Below are 22,686 nucleotides of genomic sequence, written 5' to 3'. Positions count from 1 at the left end.
CCCTTTAAAGATTTATTTTCCGTTCCCTGGGCAAAAGACACTAATAGAGCTTTTTTCTGAACTGCCGACTGGAGAAATCCTCCTCTGGCTTAGCTGCAGAGAAAAAGGTTAATTTGGAGCTTTTGCAGCCACAAATTGATCAGTTTACGGGAGGCCGAGCTCGGATGTGTTTCTTTGCACACACACAGGCCTGAAAATCTCCCTGGCTGGAATCGATTTTACACAGGCACAATGCAAGAGAGGGCTCAAAGGATCTGCATCATGTTAAAGGTTTCGAATGTTGGGGCCGCGTCGCACAACAACATCCAGAGGACAGGCTGTGCACTTTAATCGCGCACAGGAGGCGGATATGTCACGCTCGTAGAGTCAGGGGCGTGCATGTTGGCCGTGCATGTGTGTGTGTGTGTGTGTGTGTGTGTGTGTGTGTGTGTGTGTGTGTGTGTGTGTGTGCGTTGTGTAGTCAGAGAGGGTGCAATTTACAGACAGGAAGAGAGAAAAAAAGGAAAAAATTCAAGAGTGACTAGCTGAGCAGTCTGCAAGAAGCTTTTATTGAGCAGCGAGTGAGAAGCCTATAGAATGATGAACATCCAGCCCGCTCTTTTCACATCGAGGAAATTGCATTTAGCAATATTGAGCTGCCGCGCGCGCGTGTGATGAAGCGCGGGGCCCCTCCTCCACACGTGCGCCGTCCTTTATGGCTGCGCACATTAGCAATACAGAAAATATCATATTTACAGACGCACACACACACACACACACACAAAAAAGCTGCACGCGCCAATCACGCACACGCGGGATCTTATTTAGTCAGTACGCACGGATTGGGTGAACACTCCCGACTATTGAAAGAGTGGAAATGAGAATCGTGCAAACAGGCGTAATGGCGGGGTGGGGGGTGGTGGGGGGTAATAGAGGGGTGGAAGCGGCACAGAAAGACAGAATACAGGAGCCAGGAATAAACGAGCAAATGATGAGGGAAGAATATGAAAAAACAAAAGCGGGTGAAAGCAGTGAAAAGGAGACGGCCTTATTTTAAAGGCCGCCTCCTAATGAGGCTGCTCAATTCGCACGCCGGGACTATTTTCTCCGGGGTGAGGCAGAGAAAAGGAAAGAAAAAGGACTATTCCAACTATCGGGGCGAGATTCAGGGGCAGCCGGAGTCAACAGGTTCCGCACAAATGGCAAGCGCACAGCCCATTAGGCGGCCGCTGCTGACTCCATCCAAATGAGTGACGAATGACAGGCGGAGCGGCACATTAGTGAGTGGGAGCAGCCAGGCTGCGCCGCACGGGGCCGCGGACGCTCGGGGCGGTCGCACAAACCCGCGAGAGTGTAAAGTGGTCATTTGTACACGGCAGCTGTGTTCCTGAGAGGTTACGTACACGTCTCCTGCGCACCTTACTTTCATCTACATCCACTTATGCAGATTTATTCTGCATGTTGCACACACGGTGCTAACGCGGTACAACACAAATAACATAATACAATCACATAAATTACAGCAAGGTTTCCACCAAGCAGCGCAGGTGCATATTTTTCCTTCGGTGGGGAAGCAGCAACAACATCGCCATTGTTTTAATAGGATTTTTTTCATCCCAGTCCCTGAATCGTTTTTTTTTTTAATTGTCCAGCATCTATGAATACAGCTGCTTGTTGCTGATACTCTGATTCTACACGAGCTGGGACAGAGAGCAAAGACACAAACTTTAATGTAACTAACCATGGCAGAGTGCTGCAGCAAGGTGTCCGCTGTTAAATCGATTGTTTGCTTCCTTTGCCAAGTTCCCTGACGGTTGTGGGAATCTGCCCCTTCCTCTTTGTTGTTGACCAGCTTACCATCCAACCTTTTTAGGATGACATCGTCCTGTAGGACTGTAGACTGGATTCATGTGGGCTACATTTCTTGTACTGCAAAATCGCCCCACTGCCATAGTGCGTGTTTCCAGAAAACCTTTTAATGCGCATTAGGCAGAAATTCACATTAGGATATTTATGGAAACAGCACAATTCAAAACAACTTCCTCCAATTCGCCATTAAGTCTGTCCCTCCGGCTCGAGATGGTTTTGGGCTATTTTTAAATTAGAGCTAATGAAGAAAATGTTTCATTGAAACAGCTTTGCAGAATTACCTCTGGTTAACATTCAGCTCACGGAGCCAGCAGTGGTGTTTGCGTCCTCCCAGATGTGTCTGGACGGAAGGGGAGCCCAAAGTGTCCTCCGCCTCATTCACAAAAAAAAAAAGTATTCTGGCATCCATTCTTGAGCGTGACCCCTGAAATTCTCTCTTTCTATTCTTCTGATGGGTTACAGTCTTAAACAATCAAGACACATGGCCTCTATGTTGTCCTATGTAGTCCTACGTAGCCTTGTTAATTTGCATCGTTGCGACACTGATTTTTTTTTTTAGCAACTTCATAAAACTTCTCTTAGAATCCGCTCTGCCCACATCCCAAAGTGTTTCTGGTGTTGACCATTAAAGAGACTCTGGTGTTGTGAATATTTCACATTTACATTGTTGGAATTCTTCTAAGTTTGAGGTTCCCCCCCCCTTTTTTTCTTCACTACCCTCACAATGAAAACTAACACCCCCCAAAAAACAAAAGAAAAGAAAAAACAAACAATTAAATGACCAGCTGGAACATTGAAAACTAACATTTTTATCGTTAAAATGAAAAAATTACAGCCTGAGCTGTTTAGCGATTGCCTTGATTGTGAGCTCTCCAGTGTGTGACAGCAAATCAAAATCCAATCTGCCTATCTCACACATGTATGGATACTTGTGCTCACATACACACATACATACATATCTATATGTACAGAGACATATATGCACACAGCGAAGCACACGGGTCACAGAGAAGTGGCTGTCACCGTGATTGGTTCCCGCTGCCGAGGCCAAACCCACAATAGCCAATTATCTGTCATTATACACCGCGGCAGCTCTCGCGGTCTGGATGCCTGAACATGTGTTTGTGAGCCTGTGTGTATGTACATGCGCGGCGCAGTGGGGCGGGCGGAGGGAGGGAGGCCGGCAAATTGTAGGTTTCAGCCTTCAGAGAGAGGAGAGGAGGAATGTAGGGAGGGAGAGAGGGAGGGAGACGGGCAGAAATATGCAGAGTGGATATAATAGGAAACAAAGGGGTGATTGACGATTGTATTTGACGGTTGTAGAGACGATGGGATGGCGGGGAGCCGCAGACCTCCAGTGAGCTGTGGGCTGATGACAGATGTCTGGTGACCGAGACGTGCCTCCTGCGGAAGACGGGCTGCAGCCATGCAGCCATGTGACAAACAACACGCTACATCATACGTGAGCGGCGCGAGGCCAAAGCCATGGCCGGCTGGCTGGTATGTGGCTGGATTTTCCGTGTTATCACAACATCTGGCAGGGCTCTCTGGTCAACGGAGGGGCGGGGGGGGGGGGGGGGGGGGGGGGGGGGTCTCTTCAGACTGCAACATATGCTGGCGTTCACAGCTGTATTTGGATTTCAATAACTGCCCAATTTGCTCCCATTAACAAGGCGGGCGGTGAAAAGGTAAAGATTCCCTTCCCTTAAAAGGCCCAGTGTGCCTGCATTCCTACTGGCATGAAATGCAGCAAGAAAATACACTTACTGGCCACGTTATTGGGTAAAGTCTCCAATTGGTTGTCATGGTGATGTGGTGAAGGGTGGAGTGAGTTTGAACGTCTCATGGTAGTTGGTGCCAGACGAGCTAGAGGTCTGAGTGTTTCACAAACTGCTGATCTACTGGGATCTTCACAGCGTCACAACCATCTCGAGGGTTTACAGAGAATGGCATCAGAAAGAGAAAACATCCAGTCAGGCACAGCAGTTGTGAGGAGGAAAATGCCCAGTTGCAGTCAGGGGTCAGTGGAGAACGGTAGGATGTGCTGCTGACCGGCCGCTACATGTCTAGGCTGACGGATCCCCCGGGCCTGGGGTCTTACTGCACGTAGTTTGCATGTTCTCCCTGTGTCCGCGTGGGTTCTCCAGGCACTTCAGCTTCCTCCCACAGTCTAAAGACATGCACATTAAGCTGAGTGGCAAATCTAGGTTTGGCCTATAGGTGTGAGTGTGAATAGTTGTTTGTATGAAAGTGTCCTGGAGTTCATGCCCAAGGCAGCTGGGAAAGACTCCAGCAGCCCTGCAGTCCTGAGTGCAGCAGAAGTAGTGATAGAAAATACATGGGATGGATGGATGGACGGATGGATGAATAGATGGATGGATGGATGGGTGGGTGGATGGACGGATGGATGAATAGATGGCTGGGTGGGTGGATGGATGGATGAATAGATGGAAAATGGATGGATGGATAGATGATGGATGGATGGATGGATGGATGGATGAATAGATGGAATATGGATGGATGGATAGATGATGGATGGATGGATGGATGGATGAATAGATGGAAGATGGATGGATGGATAGATGATGGATGGATGGATGAACAGATGGAAGATGGATGGATGGATAGATGATGGATGGATGGATGAATGAATGGATGGATGGATGAATAGATGGATGGATGAATAGATGGATGAATGGATGGATGGATGGATGGATGGATGGATGAATAGATGGAAGATGGATGGATGATAGATGATCAATGGATGGATGGATGGATGGAAGATGGATGGATGGGTGGATGGATGAATAGATGGATGAATAAATGGATGGATGGATGGATGAATAGATGGAAAATGGATAGATGATGGATGGATGGATGGATGAATGAATGGATGGAATCGTCTGGCCAACTTTAACTAATGTGACTAAATTGTTCATGTTATGTTTAAAGGAGACATTTGTGTTACTGGTGTCAGTTCTGCTCCTTTCGCTCATCCTGATGCATGGTAGAGGAAGTAGCACACAATCTATTCAATTTAAACTACAAAAATCTGAAGTGGCTCTTGAAGCAATTCTTCCATTGTAAACATAAAACCCACAACAACTTTGCTCTTTACCCTTTTTTGGTTAAAATACTCTTGTCGAGAGAGCACTGCCCATTTTAGGTCATCCTTGATCATCGCTCCAATCTCTTCTTCTCCTCTGGGAACGGCACTATGTTTTTTTTCTTGCTTTGTTTCGGACGAGTCGGTTTAAAGAAAACCTTGAGAGGCGACACAACTGGCACAAATACTTAAATAAGTCAATCTGATTATTTGTTTTAGAGTAAAAATTATAATGAGTATAATCTAACTACCCTTATTCCACAGCAGTTTGATTGGCTGACTCATTCATTCATTCACTCATCTTCCATACCCACTTTCTCCTGCACTTAAAGTTGCTGGAGCCTATATCTCAGGTATCATAGGACTCTCTCTCTCTCTCTCTCTCTCTCTCTCTCTCTCTCTCTCTCTCCCCCCCCCCCCCACACACACACACACTTACAGACAATTCAGAGTTCCCAATTCGCCTCACATGCATATTTTTGGACTGTGTGAGGAAGTCAGTGTACCCAGTATCCAACAGTGATGTCACAACCGCTGCACCACCATGCCCTTCCTGATTGGCTGCTGTCACAGTAACTATTACTAATAGTAACAATCTCTAACCAAACTCATCCCTGCAGACCAGGGTTTTACTCTTCCTTAACGCCCTCCCACTAAAAGTGGGTGTGAGACCAAAAAGAAACGCATTTATGTCGGCGCAAGTTGCGTGCAAGTCTCCAACATTGATTATTCATTAAACATTTACATCAAACTCGGCTTGGGTTTTGCATTTCTGCCGCTTAGCCGGCTAATGCACATGTTGATGAGCACAGAAAGACCTTCCCGTCCTCCACGTCGGCGCTGTGCTGTCTTGACATTCTGAGCTTCGATCTCGCAGAGCTGCTGATGTATGTGAAAAAAAAAACAAACTCTATTGCTTCTCCAACCTGATTTTCCCATTGACATCACTCTCTACAGTCCGTGTAGATAATGCCATAATGGGTCCTTAGAGGACATAAATAGTCCTCCGCAAACCAGGGCAGCTCAACATTTTATTACATCCAGCGCTGAAGTTTAATTAACGCTCACCGTCTGATGTGACGACGCCGGGACTGCTTCCCCTGGCGAAAATGTCAAGACTCTGCCTATACCTCACAGATCTGAGGCTTATAATTTCACACTCCATTGTAGTCGTTCCTGTAGGTCACCCACCTGAAAATTGAAATTCATGAACATTATGAAATACTTTAAAAAAAAGGAAAGAAAATACTATGACCCAGACGTCGTATCGCTGCAGCTTTTGGCTCCTGACATTTTGGTTCAATAATTGATTTTCAAAGCTTCTTTGCGTCCCCTCCCATCCCTCTGCTGCGGCTGGAATGCATGCTCAGCCATGACGCACGGAGAGTCATCGCCAACCGTCCACCTCGGAATAAATCTGTGCATTCTTAATACGAGCCCTGTGTGTGTTTATCAAGTATAACACTGATCTGTCTCTGTCAGTTTTTACAGCAATACTTTTATAATCCCCATCCTAATCCCTGTGCCTGTGTGTGCAACCATGTGTGTGTGTGTGTGTGAGAGAGAGAGAGAGAGAGAGAGAGAGAGAGAGAGGGATAGTGGCATAGAGCGAGTGAGAGAGAGGGGGGGAGAGAGAGGGAGAGATGCCCTCTATGCCTGTGCATACGAGGAATGGTATTTAAGCTTGGGGCTTTTAGAGGGCCTCACTTTCCCACGCCTTCCGCACTATATGTAATTCGGAAGACTGCCCCTGCAGCCGTCCGCCCGCTCTCCGCCGGAGCACTCAGCGCAAACAGCACAGGCCGGGCGCCGTCGACGCCCCGGCGCTACGCCGTCAATATCTCCATTACCGTCAGAGTCAACAGCGTAACGACCTGACAATCAAACGGTTATGGATAATATCGCTGCTAAACGAGGAGACGATGCGAATGCGGCGGCGATATAGGGGAGAGGAGGCGGAGCACAGGGGCATGGATGGAGAGACGCGATTGGATCAGACAGCCCTGCGTATCAAAGCTCCATTCCTCCAGGTATTACCTACTTAGTGCGTCACATGAGGCCCTTTGATGTGTCCTCTTATGGCTCCGTGAGTAATTTATCGAAATTTCCGTCCCGGGCTAGACGGCTGCCGTTTGAAAAACCAGCTCGACTGGCCTTTGTCTCAGCTAATAGGGGCTTTTCCTCTCGCAGGATTCTATTTTGTATTTGTCTTTTAATTAGCTTGTCCACGAGGGCCCGGCAAGATAAACACGAGCGGTCATGAAATGACTCAGCCGCCGCAGCCGCAGGGCGGAAGAGCAGGACGAAGGCGGCCCAAGCAAAAATATGTTATTTTTTTAATCTTACCATTACCTAAAGAACACCTACCACTGGGAAGACAATCCACAACTGAATATCTTGGAGGATAGGTTGCTTTCATATGGCTTTTTTTTTTTTTTACACCTGTTCTTTCCTTCCTTTCTTTTGAAAATAAATCTTTATTGTCCACAAGGGTGGACATTTGTCTTTGGCTCACCAACACAAGAGACAACAATAACAAGGACAGCACTAAAAAAATAGAAAATAAGACTAAAAATGCAGTAAAAACGGAAGGTGCAGCAGTTCATGTCCGTTGTGTCGGTCACTTTGTTGAGTTAAGAACAGTAACGGCATTTCAAGACACAAGAGGCGAAAGGAATCGACACGTAACAGAACGTGTTCACTTGGGTTCCAAACCAGGAACATTTGCGGCCCCTCCGCGCCATCGCCCTACCAGACTGTTGTGTCACCTCACATGGAGAGTCATGACGAGGAGGAAGGGAAGGAACGGAGGAAGGAAGGAAGGAAGGAAAGAAAGAGGGGGTCACGGAGGAGACGACGGGATCCTGCTAAGTGTTTAAGAACATTGCTTGGTGATGAATGGAACAAGGAGTAAGAGGTTGATGAGCGGGACCCCTTGGCAATGATAATCCCATTAGCACAGCGCTGCACGTTAAGCTCTCCGCTAATGACTGATGTGGCCGTGTGTCACATGTGGAAGCCCGAACGGGGCCGTGTGCGTGCGTGTGTGCGTGCGTGTGTGTGGCTCAATCCTGCTCGGACCATCCTAATTATCAGATGTGAGTCATGTGAGGGTAATTACGGCTTTGTCGACGAGGAAGGAGGGAGGCGGAGGGCCGAGAATGACCCATAATTCTGCTAAGAGCTAATGAAACGATAACGCACACGATGGAGCGCGCAGGCAGGCCACGCCCCCACTCGGTCCTCCCCTCGCCTCACTCGGAGAGACGGGGGGATGGGGGTGGAGGGGGGGTGGAGGAGAGAACCGACAGGAGGAGACGGTCAGAGAGTCTGAGAGGGGAACAATGTTTCTCTCAGACCGCATTAGAGGGAGCGCAGGGATTTGGGAGGAGCTGTCAAGAGATGCTCTGTCAGGCGGCTTCAAGCTCAGCCACCCTCTGCAGCGCCCCCCGCCCCCCCACACCCCCCCACACCCCCTCCACCCCCTCGCACCAACTAATCTGGCTCCTCTCTGTTCTCCATCATATCTGGCCACGGCTCGGCGGGGGCCGCCGTCCTGCTTCCGCGGGCGGCCCGGATTAAGCCCCCGGCTAGGCGCCACTAAATTTCTCTATTGAAGAGTCATGGAGGTGTAATCCGCGCGTGGAGCCGAGCCCCCCGTATGCTACGGCACATTGTATCTCTCGCCGTGACCGTTACACAAAGCCGGCTGCACACTGGCGATACAGGGGACAAATATGAGGGTGGGTTTCCTGTGTGTGTGTGTGTGTGTGTGTGTGTGTGTGTGAGCGTGTGTGAGCCTTGGGGTCACTTGAAATTGCTGGAAAAATGAGATCGACTCCCTTTCAGGGACACATCGTCTAATTCGGTGAGAGGCTCTGCCTGGATTTATTCACCTGAGCAGTCAGGATGTCTGCATTCAAAATACACCTTGTCACAGTCACATATTTCTTTTATAATCCCCCATCCCATTTTTGTATTCTATGATTGGAATAATATTTTATGCACGCATTTTATTCTCACATTTCATTTTTTAAATTCCATAATTTTTAGGGGGTGGGGAGGGCTAAATTCTCACGGGAGAAGGAAGATATGAAAGACTGCAGACAGCTGTGTGGCCGGCCCACAGTTATTGAGCTGAAGCTCAGAAAAAAAAAAAAATATTATGATATTATCAAAAGTTAAAGTCAAAGTGTCTTTATTCGTCTCCCGTGCGAGAAATGTGTCTCGGACAGAGGGGTTGCTGCTGCACTGACGGGACATTCCACTCACAACCACACAGTCCACAACACAAAATGAGCAATTACATAATAAATAGAAATACTAAACATCCATGAACAATCACATGATAAATAAAAATACTAAAATACTCAACAGAATAACATGCAAATTCAATATTGCATAGCTCCTCATCATTTCCATCCATCCAATACAATCTGCTCCTTCACGAGTTTGGGATGAACGAGTGCTTATATCTACTGCCACTGTATAGAGGGATATCATGAATTATGAATTCAATTGAATTTAATATGAATTGGTTTGGGTGACACTGTCTTAGCTGTGTGGCCACGCAGCAAGAAAGCCACAGGCTTGAGTCCCAGCTGGGAACTTCCGCATGTTCTCCTCGTGACTGTGTGGGTTCTCTTCGGGTGCTGACGTAGAAAGACGTCTACCAGATTAGTTGGCAACTTCCAATTTACAGTGAGTGTGACGGATTGTCTTTTTATCTGTGTGGTCCTGTGATGAACTGGTAAGGGCGTCAACCAGCCGTTGCCCTTAGACAGCTGGCATGGACTCTCACGACCCAGGATATGTTGAACGTTTTGGGCAAATAGGATAGTACATTACTAACCTCAGCTGCAGGATTCAGAATCTATTACTTATATTCTGTATTTTATCTTTACTACTCTTTAAGAATTTCAGTTTGAAAATGTGCAAATGCGTTTCATTTTGACAAGGTGCTCCCCCTACTTCCCCCCCACCCCACCAGGCTTTTTTTACTCGACTCCAAGAGAGGAGTGCACAGGAATTCCAGTGTGCCTCGACCATCTGTTGCCGTACAAATGGCAACTATAAATCTTGAATCTTAAAAAAGCAATTTTATAAAAACTGGATCACATTTCAAAAACGCAGGGAGAGAACCCCATCAGAAAATTGCTACTATGAATATAGGCCTAAGTTTAGAATTGATCTCTATCATTTTGTTCAGTATCAAGTCAATGTTGGATGAGTTAACTGCAAAATTTGAATTTAAATTGTAATTTCTGCTGTAATAAAAATGTATTTTGGAGGAATAAAAAATCTTAGCTGGTGAATCAAAAGCTAATTTATTCTTTTTTATCTTGGAGGAAAAATCATATTATACTACCTTCATTTTATAATGGATGTAATTTTAGTCCATTATAAGAGTCAGTTTAAGTTCAGATAGGACAAATGTTTCCCTGCTCATACATTCTGGGATGACTGCACAAAAGAACGAATAACTGAAAAACTGATATGCGTCAAACCCCAACAAGTCCCTCTATTCATAAATACTTCCGCAACAATGTCAAGCTGTGGCTTTTGAAATTCAACGTCTGCGTTGTGACCTCGGGCGTCTCTTTAACCTCTTTGCACGAGGCTTGAGACTTTGACGGGACGCTGACAGGTTGAATGGGCAAAGTCTCCCAGCAGCACGACACTCAAGAAGCAGTTCCCCACCCGCTGCGCAGAGGTCCTTTCTTTTTGTTCGCAGCCGTTTGCACAACAGCTCAATTGACTTGGCGATTTAAGCGGCGCATGTAATACAGCACAGACCACAGCGTGTGTGTGTGTGTGTGTGTGTGTGTGTGTGTGTCTGACTGAGTGAACTTTCAAGTGAATAATCGAGATCAAATTTCCAATGACGGCGATGTGTGTCTCTTTAACGCTGCCGGCAATCCTCAGACAAACTTTGCTTTCTGCAAACACTCGCTGACATGAAAACAGAGTGAAGTCCACCCAACACACACGCACACACACAGACGCCCACACACACACACAGAGAGAGGCCGGAGGCAGCAGGAGCTTCATTTCCTATTCCACCCCACCGCCACACCCCCAGCCACCCTCAGCACCCACATATATTCCACTCCGGCCTCTCCAACGCTGAACCCCAGCAATCACTGGCAGCCGGAGGGCCAATCATGTTGTTAAAACATCTGTCCAGTTTGAAAAAAAAAAAAAAAGAAGAGAGAGAGTAAGAGAGAGAGCCACACATACGCATACTGAAGCGCTTGGCGTGCAATTGCACAAACTGCCGGCAGCAGTTGGACCCAGGTGTCCAAGCTTCCATCCTCGCGAGCGCAGGAGGAGCATCTCGGTGCACATCCATATGTTCACTCACTTCACAGCCTAGCATCACCGCTCACACACACATAGGACACATTTAAATGAGGCCACGTTTCAAGACAAGCTCCTTACCTTTGCTCATGGTTCATTCTGGAACTTGAAGTTTGAAATGAAAAGAGCTGAAAAGGGAAAAAAAGACATGAATTTAGAAGGCTGCATTTTCTGTGTGTCTGTGTTTGTGCAGTCTGAGACACAAGGCGCTCTTTATTCCTTGTCATATACTTTTGCATTCTCCTGGCTGGGGAATATATATATGTATATATATATATATATATATATATATATATATATATATATATATATATATGTATAGGTTTGCTTGAAAACATGTCTTGGGTGAGACAACACGGGGATAAACGGAGAGAGGACGACACGGAGATTTGGTGGTAAAATGGGCCGGTTCTGTCCTCTGCCGCACAGGAAGATGCCTGCTGGGCACGTTGCTCTGCTGCCATCTGTAGGCGAGGCCCGGTACTCCACACATCGCACAAAGTCTCAGGACACTGACCTCGGAGCATCCATCCTAATCTGACGGATTAAATTGAGAAACTAGGATGGGGACGGGTGGAAGAGGAGGAGCGCGTGTGAGAGAGAGGGAGAGAGAGAGAGAGAGAGAGACGACCGCAGTTTGATAGAGAGCTCTTGCTGCGACCGGACAGATTGAGTGTTTCACCGGGCCGCCACCTGATTTAAAATCAATCCCCTCGACGGCGTCTCGTATCCCGGGCGCGCATTCCGGTGCGTGCGACTCGCGACTCCCGCCTCAAGTGTACTCCGCGCGCGTCGTCTGACGTTACTTTCAAAGAGTCGTGTGAAATCTATTTTTGCCGTTTGAAGTTCGCCGAGGCTTTGCTTCTAAAAACGACGAGCGCGCACGCACGCACGCACGCACGCACAGAGTCAAAGTCAAACTCCAACCAAGCCTCAGAAGAAGCGAAAGTGCCACTCGGCACCCAGTGCGCAGCAGCAGCAGCAGCAGCAGCTTCTGCATCTTTCAAACAAACCGGATGAGCGAATGCTTTATATTTAGAACGGTGACGCCATGCGAACTTTGAGCGCTAACATGAGAGGAATGCGCAGCGATGCGTTGGAGAGCTGCGCGTTCAATAATGTATCAGAGGCAGCATTTAAAAAGAAGAAGAAAAAAAAGAGTTAAAAAAAAAAACAACCACTGTCGGGGATGGCGGCTGTGTCTTGTCTCCCTGCCCTGCTGTCTCCTGCCACGTCTCTCCTGCGGTCCCGTCCGCTGCGCACTTTGCCGCTTCTCCTGCTGCGAGGAGCCGCTGTTCGCTTCAACTTTGATCCAGCGCCTTCACTCACTCGCTCTTCCTCTCCCTGGGGACGAGTGCGCGCTTCCTCCTCCTCCTCATCAACCCTCTTTCCCTATCCTCGACTCTCTCTCATCAGACAAATCTCGAACGGCGAATCTCGCTGTTTGAAAGTGGAGGGAAGTCCCTTCATCAACTCATAGCGGTGGCAATGTGTAGATACCTGAAATGTCTACATGGTTGTTGATGTTTTTTTTTTTTTTTTTTTTTTTTTTAAATTATTATTATGATTACTCTACATGTTACTCTAGTTGTTTGTATTTCCATACATTTTCAATACCCTGAGCTCAGGGTTGCTGTAGGCTGGGTCTCCATCCTATGTTTGGCCCTTGACAAGTGGCCACATGGAGAGACAAACGGTCAACTTAGACCAATCATTAGAGTTCCCAATTCACCTCACATGCATGTTTTTGGCCATGTGGGAGGAAGCTGGAGAACCCGGAGGAGAACCCACGCAGACACAGGGAGAACATGCAAACTCCATACAGAAGGAGCCCATGCAGGCCCGGGATCGAACCCACAACCTTCTTGCTGTCATTATTCCGATGAATTAGAGGACAGCAAATCTTCACCAATGTTAGTATTAAGAATAAACCTATAGTACTTCGATTTTAACTTTAGGGTAAGTGCAACATTAAAGTTCCTCTTTGAGTGTCTTGTTTCCACCAAGAACAAAATCCAGGGCAATCATCAAGTCAGAAATACATCACACATATTAAATACATACATAAATCAATGCATATTAGAAAAACAAACAAAAAAAAAACATACTGTGTATCAATCAACAAAGAACTTGAGATGCTGCAGTGTGGAAGTGCAAGGCCTTTCGTCAAATTATCCCCCTGCCGGGGTGGCCACCCCACATAGCTCCGCCTCTCCCTTGCTCCCTCCCCACTCTGAAGGTCATCGCGATATTCAGTTCTCACCTGTATCAGTGCGCGGCTCCGCGGCGCTGCTTCATCCTTGAGGAATGAAAGAGCGAGAAATCTCCCTAGGATTCTCCCTGCAAGAGAGGAGAGGAGAGGAGGGAGGGGAGGGGAGGGGGAGAGGGTGGGAAAGGGAAGAGGAGAAGTAGGAGAGGGATTAGGAGCGCGGCTTTAGCCTCTCAGAAGTCGACACTCTTAAAGCCAACTTGGGATTTCAGCTAAGTTCCCCGTGTTTGCGTCTTGCCTCACTGCGGCCCCTCCGCCTGCGTGCCGCTGCGTGTTTGAATTGATTGGGAAGCGAGGCCACGGAAACGCAGCTAATGGGTGATAATTGTTCCGAAAAGCGGGTCGCGTCAAAGGAACAACCTCGGTTTAACGGCTACACTAGCGGGGGAAGGAGGAGGAGGTTAAGGCCTTGCCACTAAAACATGCTGATAACAGCTTGCGAGGCGAGGAAGAGTGTAAGCACTTGAAGGGCAACATGCTCTGACCGTGTGTGTTAGACCATGTTGGGCTGCTTCTGCAGTGGCCTGTGCTTTTTTTTTTTTTTTTTTCTTCTTCTTCTTCTTCTTCTTCTTTTTTTTTTTTTAAAAATACATTCAGCATTCTTCTGCCTTCTACGGAGCGCAGCAGCGCAAAGGAAATCACTTTGAAATCGGGATTCTCAGGTCTCCCGGGTTTCGGTGGTTATTTTTGTGATGAAATCCATCCACCAGTGTTGAACTTGGAGGCTGCAGACAAACAACCGTCGGCGAGGGGGGAGCCGTAAATCAGCCGCTGTGCAAACAACTGGGCACTTCTAACATGATTTAGATCCGTGTCTTAAAAAAAATAAAATAAAAATGGATAAAAAAAAAAAGACTCACAAAGCAGCACATAACTAGAAGTAAATGACCCGATCACAGAAAACAACAAACAAAAACAAAACACACGTTTGACAGAATCCAGCCTACAACTGGAACAAGGTGCTGTAGCGCAGAGTCACCACCAGTCGGTGCTGTTACACCACCCCTACGTTTGTGCTGCTGACCGACTTACTAAATAAGGGCAGAGACAATGATTGCAGCATAACATTAACGGCAGGATCGGATCATGAGAAGGTAAAAGATGACATAATTACATTAAAAAAAACAAAATAAAAGAAATGGGGACGCGCACCATCACCGTCGCATTGCTGTCACCTCCTCCTACTGTGAGCATTAAATTCACATCATGGTGTGTCACACGCGTTCAACCAGGAGGCCGGGGGTTTCTATGATCTGCCGCTACATCCCCGGCTTAATAGGTTCACTCTGCAGAATATGGAGTGTGTGGCTTCCACGTAGCACGAAACCAGTTCACACTTGATGATCTTGTTTTCCTCTGTGAGCTTCCTCTGCGCTTGCAGCGCCTTTCTTCTGCAACATTCTCTCTGTGGCATTGAGTTGCTCTCTGTTGTGGGCACCGGCTACCTGTGCTGCATCGTGTTTTGTTCCCGCCAGTGTCTCAGAGCACCCCAGCCCTCCCCACGGTTGGAAACCACCTTGTTAGCGAGGATGTGCTCCTTCACCTGTACCCGCACAAGTAATTAAAGCCGGCGCGACGCTGGATGCGGGAGGGAGGGGTGTTTAGAGACGGGAACGCTTGGAAAAATTTGTGTTGGCGGAAACAATTTCAGGGTACAGGGTCCTGAACAGTGAGCGAGGAACGAGCTCTGTTTACTCCTGCTGGTGGCATTCGCTTTTTGTTGTCGCACTCTGTGAGTGCTGTGTGATAATGCGACGGACCGCCAGAATATTTCCCCCCTGTACGTTGAACGCATCGCAAAGGATCGGATCGGCTTTACGCCCCCCAGCGCTGGTGTCAGAGTCACGAGTTTTCGACGGCACTTTTAAGAGCACTCGCCCTCCGCTGCTCCACGTGGACATGAATTCGGAAGCGGCGGAACATTTTGCCCGGTGAAAGCCGTGCATTATTCAGGTCATGGAAGTGCTTTCATGTGGCCCTTTTCGCTCCTGGAATCTATTTCCGCAGCGGCCGGCGCAGTAATGGCTCGCATCACTTTTTGAAGTCCGGCCCGTAACCGGGGCAGCTCTGTGCAACCGTGTTGACTTTGGTTTGGCACCGCTCAGCATGTGCGCGGCTCCCTCTCAGAGGTTTCTGTCTACTGGAGTAAACATCAAGGCCAGCGGCCGAGCATCAGAGCCCACGTCAGATGGCCAATCCTCTAAGCCCCGGCATCATGATGTGGCGTCGCGCGAGAGCCACCCGTAACACTGACACGGTTACCTACAAAGCCTGAGGCGGCCCCCTTTTTTGCTGTGCCAGTCAAGTGTGGGGAGGTGGGGGTGGGTTAAAGATCACTGCAGATCACTTGCTCAGAAACATTGGAGAGGAAGTAAGCATAACCACGTAAACATGTTTACGCTTTCGAGGTGCCATGATGGTGATCAAGGTTTCGCTCGGGACGTTAAAACGAGATGTCGGGGTCGACTAAGCAGCAGGGAGCTAAAGGGGGGGGGGGGGGGGGTGCACAACACAGTTTTAAATATAAATATAAAAATTAAAAATGTATAAGAACGCTTGAACTTGTTTACAACTTTGGTCTGACGTTTAAGAGTCAAAGGCGCAGTCATTTAATCTGCCCCTAAGAGTGTGATTCAGCTTTTTGAGGCGATCCAGGATATATGAAAAAAAAAAAAAAAAAAAAAGTACATGAGATGTGACCCGCTGCCGAACCTCTGCAGACAGAAGGAGGGCCGACAGTCTGCTGAGGATTACTGCAATACTAGTTATGACTGCGCCTGACAACCTGCGATCAAAACAGCAAGTTGAAAAGGAGGAACATAAATCAGGTTAAACACTGCTAAATCTGGCAGGCCGAATCAAGTCAGATTACACTGCACATGTTTATGTCCTTTGGAAAGACACTGGCAGATTCCTCCAGTGGTATTCTGGGCCAGCAGATTCTGCATCGCAGGCATTAGTACCATCAAAAAAAGGGACTGGTTAATTTAATGAGGATACACTATAATGAGCAACAGGGCTTAAAGTCTGAAATTAGAATATTCGACAAAACCGAAAAAATGAGGATTGCCAATTTAATGGTATGTTTTAATATTTTTTGTTGAATGAAACTCTTCAGACGGGCGTCCTTCTGTAGTGTCATTTCTAGCACACCCTTGCAAACGTAAAGCAATTCCGTAGATAAAAAGAATATTCTATAACCAGTAGGCAACAGAGCATGTGGCATATTAAAAAACAAAGAAAAAAAAACAACAACATGCTAGGCTGTTAGGGCCACACTTGAGTAAAAAACACAAAAGAGCTCCACTGAGAGATATGATTCCAGTCCCAGGATCTCCTTGACCTTTGGAGATCTCCGAGGAAAGCGCAAGAAAGACCGAAGTCACCCCATGTTTGATCTCTTTCTTGGGCCATTAAGTTAAGCGCGATGCACAGATAGCAGCAGCACAAAGACGCTTGCGTGGGCAGCATGAGATCAGCATCGCGCACAGCACGGACCTAAACACAGACGTCGGAGCGGAGGTGGCTGGCAGAGCGGACGCCAACGAGCTGAAGCAGCTTAAACAGTGGCCCTAGTCTGAAGTCTGCTGACGGGTGCAGAGGCGAGAACCCAGCCGAGCAGTCAGCTGACCAGCTGGCTGCTCGGCTGGGTCAACTGATGACGAGCGGGGACTCGACTCTGCAGCCCTGACACAACTAACACCAGCAGCTGCGCCACATTCCTGGTGGAGTTTTTCAAGTAGAGGCCTGACAATTGTCACCAAAATGCATTCCTTTCAAAAAAAATCTACCAAATATTCTGTGGGATCAGTAATCAATAAATCTAAGCAAAGGAACCTTGTGGACCAATTTGTGTATCCACAAAGTTCCTGTACTTCTCTACTTCTCTACTTCTCTAAGCGAGAACCACCTGCAGCTGAATGTGATGAGGACGAAGGAGATGTTGGTGGACATCAGGAGGAACAAACCCCCTGGGAGGAAGTGAGCTGGAGTGGTCCACCAACATAGAAGCTACATGCAATCTATCTATCTATCTATCTATCTATCTATCTATCTATCTGTCTATCTATCTGTCTTTCTGTCTATCTATCTATCTATCTATCTATCTATCTATCTATCTATCTATCTATCTATCTATCTGTCTGTCTATCAAGTTACCTTGCAGAGACTTTGAACAGAGGGCACATAATTGTTGTAAATTCCCTCTTATCTGTTGTATTGTACAACAGCATTGTATTCCAGAGACCTTGCAGGTGATGTTTTTGGTGCACCTGACGCCTTCAATTAACATGAATCAACACAGCTTTGTTTATTCTATTACACTCTTTGTGCGTGACACCTTGGGGACTGTACTTTCATTTTTCGCTGTACTTGTAAAATGACAGTGAAGACACTCCATGTCAATGCCATTCAGTCTTTCATTTTTCAAGCAGGCCGCATTGCTGCACACAGGTGACCAGGAACTGCACCCAAATGATGGCTTGTTCTGCTCTGTGAAACCCGTGGGCGCAAAGCATCACAGCAAAAGGAGACGAAAAAAACAAATCCAAAACACTGAAATTGAGGCACATATTTTTGTAAGAGGAAGAGCCAGAGGCCGGCTGTAAGCAGGCGTCAACCCGACTAATTCCATTTTAAGGGCGGTGTAATGATGCAGCTGGCACAAGGGCAGGGGGGGGGGGGGGGGAGAAACACAGTTTCACAGCGGGGGCGCTGTGAAACGGTGTCACGTCTTTGTGAAGTAATCCTGCGTGAGAGTACTTGTATTAAAAAAAAAAAAAAAACAATGAGGGAGAAAAAAAAGAACAGCAGTGTGTGTGAGTGCGTGCGTGCGTGCGTGCCATGACGCGCGCGCATACAGTCATGGATATATGTGATGACAATTCTGAATTATCATTTGGAAGGTGCAACAAATTACTCAGCAGTGCCCCACTTTTAAAGACGTATTAGACACCGGCGCGCTCGGGGCCAAGAGAACAAATGACTGAGAGGGGGAAGAAAGTGAAAGAAGGCGTCGACGGCGCAGAGGGGGCGAAGCATGAAAAATGAAGCAGCGTGCAGGGGTTGAGGCGGCGTGAGACAGGTCTGAGGAGAGTTATAGTGAACGGAAAAAGGGCAAAGGGGCGGCGAGGAAGAGAAGTGGCAAACTGGTGAAGGCGTCACTCTGCCGTGCTTTAAGTTGGAATTGCAGCTGGCGCTGTTTGCGGAAAGATGCGTTGAAGGGCCAGTGTGTAATATTTGGCTTGATTTATGATTTTTATATTGGTAAAAGCGTAATATACTGCCCTTTAATAAAAGTTTATAATTGCAGTACAATAAAAGTAATTAGGTTCCAGTCGCCTGAAAGCTTGCATTAACAGTGACTGCTCACGTTTTTAAATAAACCAACGAACAAGAAGGTGGACAAGGTCTTCAGGGTTGGGTTGCTGCAGGCCACCGTAGCTCACTGGCAAGCTCAGGAGGGGAAGGGAGAGTGAAAAATTCTGCAATCTAAAATGTTACCACTTGATGTCGCTGTTGGTACTTCAACAGTTCCAAATATTACACGCTTAACCTTTAATGTAACGCAGTGTTCCCTTCTAATTAACTTCTCACGCGCAGACAGTGGAACTTTCTCACCTGGCACTTGTAGAGTTCTAGAGAGAAGAGAATAGCACCCCCCCCCAACCTCCCTCTTCCCCTCCTCCGCCCTCCTCGGCGAGTGAGATAAAGCGCTAATCGAGAAATGTCAGTGAGTGGGCGGCGTGCGACACAAGGACAACCAGACACCTGCTTATTTCTTGCCTTTGACGAGGTCACAAACGCCGGGCCGATATCAGACTCCCAAGAGATCCAGGAAGGAAAGCAGGAGAAGAAGATGAAAAAAAAACAATGCCGGAGTGGAATTAGAATGGCCGCAGAACGACTGCGCCGGGTTCCCTAATGAAGCCTCTGCCAAAGTGACCCATTTTCTCTCTCTGTTTTTCCCCTTCCTCCCCCTTCCCCCACGCCACCGCCAACTTGCTGATACAGCTGCCCCAAATTTTCCACGCTGAAGTAAAGCATAAATTTAATTCAAATGGGTTTTTAAAAAAATACGCTTAATAAAAGTATATAGCGAAGGTGGTTTCTGGTGTCCCTCTGAACCATTAGTCCAAGTGTTTGCACAGACGGAGGACAACGGTGCGGTGCGGTGCGGTGCGGTGCGGGGTGGGGTGTGTGTGTGACGAGGTCACTCTTAATTCTGTGGAGAAAATGTCACCACGGCGACAGTGAGGCACAATAACACAAATGATCTTTCCCTCCAAAGGACAGGAAGGGAATGAAAATATGTTGTTTTTTTACCGTGTGTATGTGAGTGTTTTTTAAACTCATGTCTGTGGTATTTTTAAAGTGCCTGTCCAAAAAAACAAAACAAAACAAAGCCTTTTGTCCCCCTTTCAGGATTTGGATATTGTTTGTAAAAGCCCACTCAAGTAGTTTGATTTTGTTGTTTCCACAGTTTGAAAAATCGGGATGGGTAAACAAAAGTTAAAAAAAATAAAAAAATAATTAAAAAAAATAAAATAAAATAAAGCTCTTGCAGGATAGTGAGGGGGATTTTGTTAAATATCTTGCAATTACAAAATTCCCTGAAGCAAGTGATTATACAGGAGTCAGACACCTACTTTTAAAGAATACAAGGTTGTTAAGCGGAATAGGAAATAATACATTTCCATGCATTGCGCAGAACTGAGTCATCTCAGATATGCTGAACAAGCTGACGAGTTGAGCACAGCATCCTGGTTTAGCCACAAGCTAAATGTCTAACTCTGTTTCATCACCTTTACCTATGCTGGGCAGTGACGCACTATTGGGCATAAAGCAACGGGACTGAGACGACCTCCTGCGGGTCACTGAGTGACTTCTCAATTTATTAGAGGACACCTCTTGTAAAAACGCTGCTTAAGTGGCCTTTATTTTGACGGTGGTGAAGCCTCACCACGCGGGTTGAAGGTCAGGGTTGAGCCAAAAACACGTCTTGACAGTCCCATTTTTCATTGCCCTCTTCAGGTCTCAGTTTTCCAACTCAGGTTTTTGGGGATTTCTGAGAGACCTTGCCATCATATGGAAACACTACCTTTTCCTTAAAAGGGCAACACGCTATGTTGACCATTGTCAGTTACAAGGTGATAAAAAAAATTGCAATGTGAAGCTGTATGGTGCTTTTTCTATTTGGAGCGTCACATCACACACCCTTTCTGTCTGTTGATATTGAGCCCTTTCTATCCTCTGTTTACAAAGCCAGATCGGTCGCGTGTGCATGTTAGTGCATGTGAATCTCTGCCTCCTCCCACCCATTGGAACAGCTGCCCTACTATCGATATAAATAGCGAGAAGCAATCGCCCCCACGGCGGGCAAACACACTGCAACTTCAGAAAACACATGCAAATATCTTGAAACGTTCTCCAAAGAACGCTAAGGTTACGGTCGATATGCCCCTCAATCCAGTGTCAGTTTGGTTGCAACGAACTGTTACAATGTCGTGTTTCTAAGAGGACCACTATCAGTGAACACAGAACTCTTTTACTTGGATGAACGAAATAAATCACATAAAAAGGCTGTGACCGAAATCACCCACTTGTTCCCTACTCTCTACATAGGCCTTATGTGGAGAAGGTAAGGTAGCGTAGAGTTCTATGTAGCTAACTATACAGCACACTCATTAGCAAATTAGAAAAAAGACTTTCGGACAATTGTCTTGGAGCCATCCCAGTCTGTCGTGGTGTGTCGTTGTGTCCAAGACACTTAAACCTACATTTCAGACAAGGCCCAAGACTTACATGGTAGCAGAATTCTGTGTCGGTGGCAGGTCCGTCACTGATAGTGGTCCCCTGGGAAACACTACACAGCAACAGAGTTCTGGCAACAGAAAGCGGCCCTCCGGGATTTAAGTTTGCATCCAGCGTAAGTTTCACTCAATCATCGCTCAAGATTTTCCTTGCCCACTCCTTTAGGGCTGTGATTTGCCCACCATCAGTTTTTGCACAAGTGTAGTATCTTCGTGGAAATTCGCAAACACTCCTCTCCCCTCGCTTTTTCAGGGAAACTGGGAAACTATTTTAAGTTAGTCTCTGAGGTCACTCCACCTGACACTTTGTTTTTGAGCCGCTGGCTCCTGTGCACCTTCTCTTTGCATGAGGAGAGGAGGAACACATTGCTCCAGCAATCACTGCCCTGCCTCCCTTTGTGCATTTTCCCCTTCCGTGTGCTCTCCGCATGCACGCGCACACCCATGTTTGTTTCCAACCCAGCATCTGCTGTCATACCGTCGGTGAAAAACGAGGGGGGTATAAGTCATCTCGTGAGAGGTAGTCACTAATAGGACGGAGGCCGCTCCGCGAGAGTGAGCTATGGCCTTATTACAGGCCTCGCTGTAGTGCAGCCAGTGTCCTCCCGTAAAAACGGAAAGCGACACTCTTCCTGTCACCCGCACCTAACCCTGTCCAATCCATCCATTCATTCATCCGTCTGTTTGTACGTCTATAATTGCTGGATCCTTGCTTCATGTTGGGTTGAGACTGGACAGTAACAGCTCACCAGGCTGCAGGCAAATTATGTTCATTCTGAAAATCATGGCACGTACTATGAGAAGGGGAGTTACTTCATAACAAAACGTGGACATGGCAAAAAAAATAGCTGAAAATCATGAACAAAGTAAAATAGCCTCTGGTCATTATGTGGATACAGCAAACGGTGCATTTGTAGGGTGATGAGCGCAACTGGGAAGTGGGTGAGGTCCAGAGGGAAAAAACGCCACATGTCCCTCCTGCTGAAAAACTGTTAACAGTAAACACTCAAAAAACAAAATGAGGGATACTTGGCTTTGGGATGAAAATTCAGAATGCAAATTGAGCTGGAGGTTTGCAAACTTTGGAATGGCCATGTACAACTGGTCAGCGTCTTAGCACTGATTGGAGGACATGCTGGCAAAAAACCCAAACATGAATGTCTGTAAAAGTTCTGCTTTAATCAGAGTTTGGATTTAAATGCTTGGATTTAAATGCTTCACAATGTGACATCACAAGACCAACTAAAGGACACTGTTATTGTGGTTTCCCCATCACTAGTGTTCCCTTTTGT

At 46.9% G+C, this 22,686-nt stretch overlaps 1 protein-coding gene across 4 annotated transcripts in view; it reads right to left on the bottom strand.

Annotated features, from left to right (window-relative positions):
• Positions 1-22,686, bottom strand: part of ptprdb (protein tyrosine phosphatase receptor type Db) — a 164,640-nt gene that overhangs the window by 102,707 nt on the left and 39,247 nt on the right. For all 4 annotated transcript variants that reach the window (XM_076031193.1, XM_076031201.1, XM_076031209.1 and 1 more), the window contains exons 4-5: positions 13,578-13,654; positions 11,396-11,442 (exon numbers count right to left, since the gene is read on the bottom strand). The gene's annotated coding sequence lies outside the window, so the exon portion shown is untranslated. The remainder of the gene's footprint in view (positions 1-11,395; positions 11,443-13,577; positions 13,655-22,686) is intronic.

Source organism: Nelusetta ayraudi, unplaced genomic scaffold (genome assembly GCF_046127955.1).
Source record: "Nelusetta ayraudi isolate G7.1 ecotype Tasmania unplaced genomic scaffold, CSIRO-AGI_Nayr_v1 ptg000004l, whole genome shotgun sequence".
NCBI lineage: Eukaryota > Metazoa > Chordata > Actinopteri > Tetraodontiformes > Monacanthidae > Nelusetta > Nelusetta ayraudi.
The sequence above is the reverse complement of the archived record's forward strand: the minus strand, read 5'-3'. Positions and strand labels throughout refer to the sequence as shown.